Genomic DNA, 10,835 nt, shown 5'->3' with positions numbered 1-10,835 from the left:
TCCTTTTCCCTCACTCAGTTCTTCTCTGAGGGTGTTTCCTTGACATTATATATGGTTGAATACTTCACCTGCAGGTTCAAATTTCTGTTAATCCCGGGGACACCTGCATGAACACCTGTTTGCCCGCCTCTGAGAATTGGGAAAAGGGCTCAGGTTGGTATAGATTTGCATTTCTTCTATATAAATGTGCCAGTACCTCGGGTAGCCCCTGTTGCAGTCTCTTGTCCAGGTGCCAGGCCACATCCCTCTGTGTGTCCTCCAGCGCACACACCATTTTCCCTCCACGACCTGATCATTTCCCTGTGTCCTTCTTTTTCAAAGAAGAAAAACAATCCTTCTTAGCAGCCCATGCCTAAAACCCCAGAGTCACCCTTTCCTTTGACACTCACTCCTAGACCTCCTTATCCAGTGCAAAGGCATTAAGTATCACCTGTACCTTGATAACCCCTAAATTTTTGTCTCCTGTCCTGACTTTTCCTCTCAACATCTTTCCAGATCATCCACCAACTACTTGACCTCTCCCGGGGGCCATCTGAAAGGGATCTCAAGCTCAACATATCCAACCACTCCCAGCTTACCTCCACACACCTAGCTCTTGGGCCATCTTCTTCTTCTCAGGAAATGTCAACTCCATTCTCCCAGATGCCCAAGCCACACATTTGGGACTTACTCTTGACTCTTCTGCACCACATATCCAGTAAGTCAGGAAATAGTCTGTCCAAACTACTTTTCAGAATCCAGCGCTCTATGTGACTCTATGGCTCTGAAAGTACCATAATCTCTCCCCAGGATCATCGTAAAGACCTCTAACTGACCCCCCAACCCCTGCTGCCAGCCTTGCCTATGTCTTTTTCCTACACAGCAGCCTCAGTGATCCTTTTGATCCTCTTTATTTCTCCCTGAAGATGCTCTCGAAGCCTTGGAGGCTGCTGTTACCTCTGCAAGGAATGGCTTTACTCAAGATGCCCACAGGGCTCCCTCGGTTCCTTCCATCTCTACTAGACTGTTTCTAAGGGAACGCAGGCCCTAGCTCCCCCTTCTTTGAACTGCCCCTCAAACCCCTCAACAGCTTTCCTTTTCCCTATAACACTTTTACAACCATCGCGCCATATAGTGACTTGTCTTCTCTCGGTGAAGATGTGTCTGTTTAATGTGCCTGTTTCTCACCTGTAAGATGGGGTTGGTATTATTACCCACCTCACGGGCAGGTGTTGAGGATTAAATCTGGAAAGTGAACTTGGTAAATGCTTTCTAAGTGTTATTATTCTTGTTTTTTTTTTTTTTTTTACTGAGTGCATGAGCAGGCTGTATATCTATTTTTCCAAGTCTATCCCACGCTTAAACTCAGGTAAACCACCCAATCGCCCTCCAAAGCAGATGCAGAAATAACTACACAGTAGCCAAAGTGGCTCCAGTCACTTTACAAAGGGAAGGGAAAGCAATGCTGCTCATGGCTCTCTCCAGCTTACAGCTGTTGATGCTGCCACCATTAAAGAGGACACATATCACTACCGAGAATAGCTGGTGTTCCCAAACACTTCGCCTGCTTGGGCCCGGCGCGAAGGGTTTGCATGTACAGGCATTCCTCCTACTACTGAGCCAGTTTTCAGAACCCAATCTGTGCATAGCTTGTTGGATTAATTAGACAACACAATTTGCATCTTGCAGCTTGTGATTGGTTATACACTGTGCAAGCTGGAAGCAGCCTGGCAGCTGCTGGCTGCTGGCTGGGTTTTGCTTTGTTTAGCTTAACAATGGTTGCTTCTCCAGGTGTGTTACGGATAGTAATGGTGGGGATAGGAAGGCTGGGTCCTTGGTGGACAATCTGGATATAATAGAAACCCAGGAACGCTCAGGGATGTTTCACTTCCACAGCTGAACACATATTCCTGTGACAAACACCTTTATTAAGATATTGATAAGAAAAATGACTTTGCAGTTGCTAGCCTGAAAATATCTAACCATACCATATTTTCACATTTGGTTTTTGTGATTAATTTCAAAAGAATGATAATCATACTAATAATGTTTGCTAACATTTAATGAGTTTACTTCCTGGCAGGCTCTGTGCTAAGACCTTTATCTACAAGATCTATTTAACCTTTACAACAACCTCTTTGTGATCGGCTCTGTTTTACAGATGGGGAAACTAAGGCCTATGGAGATGAGACAATTGCTCAATGTCACACAGTTAGAAGGAGGTAGAGCCTGGTCTCAAACACATGAGTTTGGTCTGACTCTGCATTATCCTACTGGATTATCAGTGGCCTGAGTTTCTTGGAACTGTACACCAAATGACACCTGGTGAACCCAAAGTCCTCCACCTCTCTGCCTGAGCCAAGTCTCCTCAGCACCAGGTGTCTGTCCATCCAGGCTGATCATTTTACACACACCTGTGTGGCTATTTGACTATCTCTCCAAAAGAGGGTGAGCTCTGTGAGGGTCAGGTGCATGCTGAGTTTTGCTCATTGTTATGTCCCCAATACAAAGTAGGTGCCCAATTATCATGTGTGGAGTGAGTGGGGGAGATATGGGCTCTCCAGAGACTAAGCTGGACTCGGGGGCATCGGGGTACACCCTGGCTCCCTCAGCTCTGCAAAGTTGATTTTTAAGGTTCCAGATGTTGAAGTCAGCATGTTCCAACCTCATGGACTGCAGAAGGAAGTTAGTGTCTGAGCCACCGCCAGGTGGGACCTGGAATGACTTTGATTGCCTACAGCCTGGACTCAAGTCCTTAGAGGCACATGTAATGCTGATGTCCTACCCACATCCATCCCTACCTTCTTCTTGGCAAGAAAGGCCAGATTAAGAAAAAAAAAATATATATATATAATTTTTAATTGACACAGAGTAATTGTCCATAATTATGGGGTACAGTGTGACCTCTCAATTCTTGTGTACAATGTGTAATGATCAGATCCGTATATAATCACCTCAGACATTTATCATTTCTTTGTGTTGGGAACATTCAAAATCCTCTCTTCTGGATATCTTGAGGTGTCAACTAATTTTGTAAGCCACAGTTATCCTACTGTGCTATAGAACCCTATGATGATTAAGCATCTTCTCTCCTTTCTTCTCTCCTCCACACCCCTCCAGTCTCTGGAATCCACTATTTTCTACTTCTTTGAGATCTACTTTTTAGTTTCCACACGTAGATGGGAATATATGGCATTTGTCTTTTTGTGCCTGACTAATTTCACCTATCATAACGTCTTCCAGTGCCATTCATGTTGTGTCAAAGGACAGAAACCCATTCTTTTTTTTATGGATGAATAATATTCCATTGTCTATATGGACCACATTTCCTTTATTCACTTATCTCTCTATAGACACTCAGCTTGATGTCCTATCTTGGCTATCAGGAATAGTGTTGCAATAAACATCAGAGGGCAGGTGTCTCTGCAACATACTGATTTAAATTCCTTACACATCCATCAATATATACATATAGTTAGCAGGATTGCTGGCTCAAAATGGTGGTTGTGTTTCTAGTTTTTTGAAGAACCTCCGTATTGTTTTCCAAGATGGTTCTGCATTAACTTAAATTCCCATCTTGAGAATTTCCCAGGAAAGCCCAGGTAGGTTTCTTTGTTGTTGTTGTTGTTTGGTTCTTTTCCTTCCTCAGTACTGGACATCAATCATGACTGGTTTAAGCCAATCACAGTGACTATATTCCTTTTGTTAAACATTGCTTTAGTGAAAGAATGTATGATTTAATTCCAGCCAAAGAGACTGAGAGGAAATCTGATGATTTCTAGTGAGCCTTTGTTTCCTTTCAAGATGCAGAGGAAGAAATGCCTTCTTCACTGCACAGCGTCAAGTCTGCAGATGATGGCAGGTGCTATTGCAGCCATATTTTGGCCATAAGGCAGGGTATTGGCAACAAGTGAAGGAGGCTGACCTCAGTGAAGATATCATTGAGCCACTGAATTTCCAAATCCAGAATTTCTCTCCTTTGTTGTGTGAGAAAATGAATTCCTTATGGCTGAATGTTGAATCAGGCTTTCCTCTTCCTGCTGCTTATAGCCTCCTGATTGGCACACAGGGAGCTCTGGTTGTGTGGCACTTATCTGGTTATTCAGCTGCACCTCTTTGTTTCTGGTTCCTCATTTCAGGGCTGGTGGGAGGTGAAGGCTGGAAACTAACATTTGTGGGGTTCTCCCTACAACTGCATTGCTCATTTCTTCCATTCAATAACTATGAGATGCAAAATAGGTCCTTATAACCCCAATTCACAGAGAAGGAAGCTGAAGTGCATGCAGGTCAAGCGACTTCTCCGGGGTCACAGGTCAACCACCTGCAGGGTAAAATTCAAACTTCTGAACATGGCATTCAGTTTTCTTAGGAATCTTGGTTCTCTCTTCCCCTTCTCCAGCTTCAAGTTTTCCCATTCTGCGCTCCCCACTTCATTCCCCGCTTAGCCAGACTTCCTGTGGTTCCCCAGCATGCCCTCTGCCCCCCACCCCTCCTCACAGTCAGTTTCCTTTCTGCCTGACCACATATGATTCACTCTTTTCTTTTTCTTGCGGTGCTGGGAATCCAGCACAGGGCTTCATACACACAGGGCACATGCTCTGCCTCTGAGCTACCGCCCAGCTCCTGGGTCACTCTTCAGGCGTTGATTATGCTGTCACCTCCTCTCCAAGGTCTCTTCCTGACCACCCAAGCTGGCCTTGACAGCCCTTTCTCTGCATGCCCACAGTGTCCCGTACTGGCCACGTCCATCACTTCTCACACTATTACAATTACCTAGAGCCAAGTCTGTCTTCTCACCATACCATGAGCATGGGCTGTCACGCTGAGACTGACTGGCGGGTCTGTGGCTTCCTGGCTATGGAACTGTGACGTGTTCCCTTGCCTCTCTGTGCCTCACTTTCGTTCCCTCTAAGATGGGGATATTTAGTAGTTTCCCCTTGCGTGATTGTTGTGGGGATTAAATGAGTTCATGCATGTAAAACACTTAGAATAGTGACTGGTGCATAAGAAGTACTCAGTAAGGCTTGCGTATTTTTATCATTTCTGTATTCAAAGCACTTGGCCCCTACCAGACGTTTGGCAAGTGTTTATTGAAAGAATAGGGGAGTGGAACTCAGATTTCCTAGACCACAATGCCTAGGGCTCTAATATTAGTGACCCCAAATCCAACACTGTTAAGGCCTTGGTATTCAACAAACTTGGGCTCAAATCCTAGCTATGTGACCCTGAACAAGTTGCTTCACCTCCCTGAATGTCTGCAAAATGAGGAAGCCATTGTTTCCAAGGAAAGGCTGTTGTGTCTATGAAAGATTTACCTGCACAGAGCTGAGCATGCAGTAGGAGCTCAGATACCTTACTTTTCCTCCCATCTCTGACCCTTTTGCGGCATAATTTTTATCAAGGGCCACATTGGACGAAAGAATTTAGTAAATTGGCTTCTGTCCACTTAAAATCTCAGAGGATAAAGTAGTCTTTGTGGTTTAAAGACCCCCCTCCCTGTCTTGCACTGTCTCAATCCCCCACCATCCAGGGGCCTTTGAACTTACTCAGCTTTGGCAGGAAGCAGACTCCCTACAGCAGAGAGCTGGGAAGGAGCTGGCCCTCCCGCTGGCTCCCCACTGAGTGAGAGGAAGCTGGGGGAATGGGAAGGTCCAGGGCAAGTGAGCACTGTGGCCCAGATGCTGGGCCCAGCTGGTTCTCTGGCTCCCTGTGCCTCTCAGGGCTCCACTGGCCCCATCTGTCCAGTGGAGTTGAGCTCCGTGACCTCTGAGGTCCCTTGCAGAACAGGCATTCTGGGATGCAGGAAGCAGGATCCCCTTGGCTGCCAAGGAGATCAAAGGCTGGTTTCCCAGAGGAGGCCTCGCAGCTGAGCTGCGGCCCTCTGAGCAGCTCCTCGCTTCCTGCTTTGCACAGAGCCTGCTGTGCGGCCCTGGGAACAGCTGAGGCCTCCGTGGAGGACTCAGCTAAGGTCAGACATGGGGCTTCTTCACTCTCTCACCCCAGTCCTGGGTCAGAGGTTTGAGATACTTGACTCCATTCTCCTCTGTGAGCCACCTGGAATGCAGGCACTATGTGTGTGTGTGTGTGTGTGTGTGTGTGTGTGTGTGTGTGTGTGTGTGTTCTCCAAGTTTAATTCACAGGAAATGACTGTCTATACCTTAGGACACTGAGGAGCTTCCCTTTTACCCTTCTGGAACCTCTCGTGACTTTCCATAGTTGTTGGGCCCCATCCACATTCCTGGTCTGTTTTTCCACCCTCAATCCTGGATGGCTGGTTTCTCCTTGCCCTGCCCAGTGCTTCCTCCGCACCTTCGCAAGAGCAGCCTCTGTCCCACCCCACCCCGCCCCACCCCACCTCCCAGGTACTCAGGGCCAGAGACAGAACTGTTACTTCCCTAGATTGTCTCCCATCTTTCTTGCAAAAGCCTCTGAGAAAGATGTTATTGCCTTCTTCACTTTCTCGGAGGAGAAAACAAAGATTTGGAAGGTGAGATGTCTCCCAGAAGATCTCTGGAAGGCTCTAGGAGGCTCACTAGGACTTGGCCTCCTCTCTCCATATCCAGCACCTTGTTAAAGAAGAAAATGATTCCACGGTGCCTGCTGAACGCTAAAGCAGACTTTATTCAGGACCATCACTATAGGTATAGGGACCATGCGATGGGATTTTGTAGTGGGGGAGAGAGATTGGACTCAATTCCAAATATAGCAGGGCTAAGTGGGAATTTATAGCCAAGGAGCAGGGTGGGGATCAGAGAATGGAAAACTACCCAGTGGAAACATCAAGTGTAGAGTTATTCTGACTAAAACCATCTAATAGGATTCTTGCTGAAGGCAGACCATAGTGATCAGACACACTTGGCGGGGAGGGGTGGAGGATGGGGAACTAATCAAATATCAAGGATAGGGAATTCTTGCTTAACGGATTTAGCAGGGTTCTTGTGAAACTGGATTTACAAGGAAATGCACAGATGGGCCCAGGAGGAGATTCAGGAGTCTGACTAAAGTTTGGCCAGCCTGGTCCAGACTCTTTCCTCCCTGCTGTCAGGAATGTTGGGTTTGCACAACAACAAAAAGCAACCTGAAGGAGCTGAAGCCCAAAGGGAAGGGTCTGATGCATCAGAAGACATTAGGACAGATCTTAGAGTGGGACTGGGAAGACAGATTGTAGAGATGCAAACGCTGACTGGGCCACTTTCTAGCTGTGCAGGCCACTGCCAGTGAGGTCACCCTGGCTGCTTCCACTTCCCTATAGGATGGAGCTTAAAATAAAACCTTCTTCCTTGGGCTGTAGGGAGGAGCCAGGGAATTAGGGCAGTGACTGCAGCCAATAGTAAGAAAGATATCTTCTATCATGACCAGTACACATGAAAGTCCACAAAACAATGTCCTTACTAGGTGTGATATACTTTGATATTTTCTTTTAGTTTAGTTTGGTTTAGATTTTTATTTTGTTTATTTAAAAAGGGCTGGTACCAGCTCCTTAAGACATGCCAGGGCCTTCTTGCCTTCTTGTAACATGATAAGAGGTGAGATGGAGAGAGGGGTGGAACTCTTTTATGTCAGGGAGGGCTTACCAGAATAGCACTTGACCACTGAGCCACATCCGCAATCGTATTTTGTATTTTTTATTTAGAGACAAGGGTCTGTCTGAGTTGCTTAGTGCCTGGCTTTGCTGAGGCTGGCTTTGAACTCGAGATCCTCCTGAGCCACTGGTATTATAGACGGTCACCACCACGCCTGGCAGGGGATTGAACTCTTACAGCTCTAGTATTTCCCATGAGGGTGGAGCCATCACAGCCTAATCATCTGTCAAATTTCCCATCTATTAACACTCTTGCGATGGCAATTAAATTACAACAAGTTTTAGAGAGGGCTTTCAAATCATAGCATCCCAAGACCAAAAATCTTTGCTATGGTAGCCTTCTATTTTTTTTTAAATGATATATTCCTGATCTTTTAAATCCCTTAATTAATCAAAACAAAACAAAAACAAACAAACAAACAAAAAAAACCAGACTCCAACCCTGCTGTCACTTGGATCTTGGACTTCCAGTTTCCAGAAGTGTGGAAAGCTAACTCAAGTCCTGTGCCCTTGGCTGGACCAATCACCATAACTGAGGACAGTGAAGTGCTGTGATTGGCCAAATTCTGTTCCAGGCTTACTCTTTAACCAATCAGCACAGCCATGAAGATAGAGTCACACAGCCAGAACCAAGGGAGAGGTTCCATGAACTGTCTTCTCACAATCCATGTTGAAACCCAAGTATACAGTTGGCTGTGGTACATGTGGAATCTGCAAAACATATCTGTTTTGAGAGTAATTTCATTTTGGTTCTTATGGGTTAAGCTGACTTTGGAACCCTGTTGTGTTACATAGCTCTGTGTTTAAACAGCAGACTCAAAATCAGCTCTGGTGGCAGAATGATGGCAAAGACACTCTACTTGAGTTAGTTTAATTCTGACATTCCGTGTGGCTACCTGGAGATTTCCTCCCACGTGTGACACTTTTTGGAACTTGGGGAAAATGTACTTCTTTTCAGTCTCGCTTCACTGATGGGAAATGCTGCAGAATAAAGGTGTGTAAGAGTGAAAAGACTTCTTTTTGCAGATGAAACGTTGTCTCCACACGAAGCTGTGCATGCAGTAGAGATGGCATTTGCAAAGTTAACCTCAACGTTTGAAGTGCTGTGTGATCAGTAGAGAGATCCGTTCAGATTTTGCTCTCTGCTGTATGCGATAATTTTTTCCCCCACTGAGTTGCTTTTTTTCAAGTGTGATGTTTCAGGTGAGGTCAATCAGATACAGAAATATTTGGAAACAGCCGGAGTCAGCCCTGCTTGCTGTACAGGAAAATATCAAGCTTTAAGATTGCTCCTTTAAGGAAGGTTGACATACAGAAATCAGGAAGTTCAGTAACAGTGCAACTGCAAAGTGTAAGGAAATGAACATTTACCTAGGAAAAATAATCAAACCCCAAAGAAGAGAGTTGGAGAAACAACGGAAAATGCTAGTCTTGTGCTGCCAGAAGACATAAAAGGGAAAAATCTGAATGCCACAATCATCCTCATCAAGAATTGGATATTCTTCAAAGACAACCAAATAATGCTAATGTTCAGCCATTTTGTCTGTTTTTACAAAAAGGGAAAACCATTAGATGTTATTTTTTAACCCAAATACAACAGAAATAGTTGAGTTTGCTGGTGGATATATTTTAATGGAAAATTTTTGATTGCAAATGTTTCAATCGGTATCAGCCCCAAAGAAATGAAGTCATGCGCATCACTGCAAATTCTTGCATTTATTATGAAAGAGGGTGGGAAATGTAACCCAGTTGGTAGAACGCATGTTTAGCATGTATAAAGCCCCAGCACCATCCAAAATAATAATAATATCCGGATGTGGTGGCATATGCCTGTAATCCCAGTGACTTGGGAGGCTGAGGCAGTAGGATGACAAGTTGGAGGCCAATCTCAGCAATTTAGTGAAACCCTATCTCAAAATAAAAATAAAAATAATAAAAATAAAAATAAGGGCTGGGATTGTGGCTCAGCGGTAGAGTGCTCGCCTAGCACGGGTGGGACCTGGGTTCAATCCTCAGCACCACATAAAAATAAAGGCATTGTGTTGTGTCCATCTATACCAAAAAAATAAATATTAAAAAAATGATAAAAAATAAAAATAAAAAATGACTGGGGATGTGGCTCAGTGGTATAGCACCCTGGGTTTAATCCCCAGTACCGAAAAAAAGGTAATAATAGTATGAAGAGGGATTTTTGTGAGTCCCTTAAAGACTCACCCCTGTGTTTAAGACTTTTCCTAACTATTTGTATATCTGTTGATTCACGTGAAAGAAACTTTTCTAAATTAAAATTAATAAAATGTATTTTTATCAACTGAATGAAGATAGATTTATAAATCTGGCTACACTTTTATTAAATATGAACATAGGAAGATGAATTTTGATGAAGTCATGAGAAATTTTTAGAAGTCACAAAAATAGTAACTGTAAAGTGATTCTGTCTCTCTAGGACGGACTAATGTGTAGGTCTACATTTCCACCCTTCTTTTAAACTATACGAATGTAATTAAAAATCATTAGCCCATTATTTTTTCCTTTTTGTCTTATAAGACTTAAAAATCTTTAATTTTCTTATATTGTTACTGGCACATCTGTGTTTCTTTTATGGCTGTTATTATTATTCATATCATCTTTGTGATTATTTCTGAAAATAACTGTGTCATCTTGGAGAGGGAGTGTTCATAAAAAAAAAAGTTCTGTTCTGGGTTTTGTATGTTCTGGAAGATCCACTAAAAAGTGTACAACCCTCAGTGGTATTTCTACTCAAAATGTATAATCTGATTCTAATCATAAGGAAACATCAGACAAACCCAAAGTGAATGACATTTTACAAAATAACTGGCTCATGGAATCTTCAAAAATGTCAAGGTGAAGAGAGATAGAGAAAGGCTCCGGAATTGTTTCAGATTACAGGAGACTAAAGAGAGATCACAATTAAATGCAAGGTGCTGTCTTTGTTTAGATTCTGGACTGAGAAAAGTAGTTATAGAGGACATTATTGAAACAATTGACAATATTCAAACATGGACTGTGGATTAGACCACAGAATTGTGCGATATTAATTTCCTGTTTTTTGTGATTTTATTTTTATTTAAGATAATACTGTTGTTCTGAGATGGGGTTGTGGATCAGTGGTAGAGCACTTGCTTAGCATGTGTGAGGCCCTGGGTTTGATCCTCAGCACCACATATAAATAAATAAAATAAGCATATTGTGTCTACCTACAACTTAAAAAAAATAATACATTTTTTTAAAATTTTAAATTTTTTAAAAATTT

Source organism: Callospermophilus lateralis, chromosome 7 (assembly GCF_048772815.1).
Source record: "Callospermophilus lateralis isolate mCalLat2 chromosome 7, mCalLat2.hap1, whole genome shotgun sequence".
NCBI lineage: Eukaryota > Metazoa > Chordata > Mammalia > Rodentia > Sciuridae > Callospermophilus > Callospermophilus lateralis.
This window is presented reverse-complemented; position numbering follows the sequence as displayed.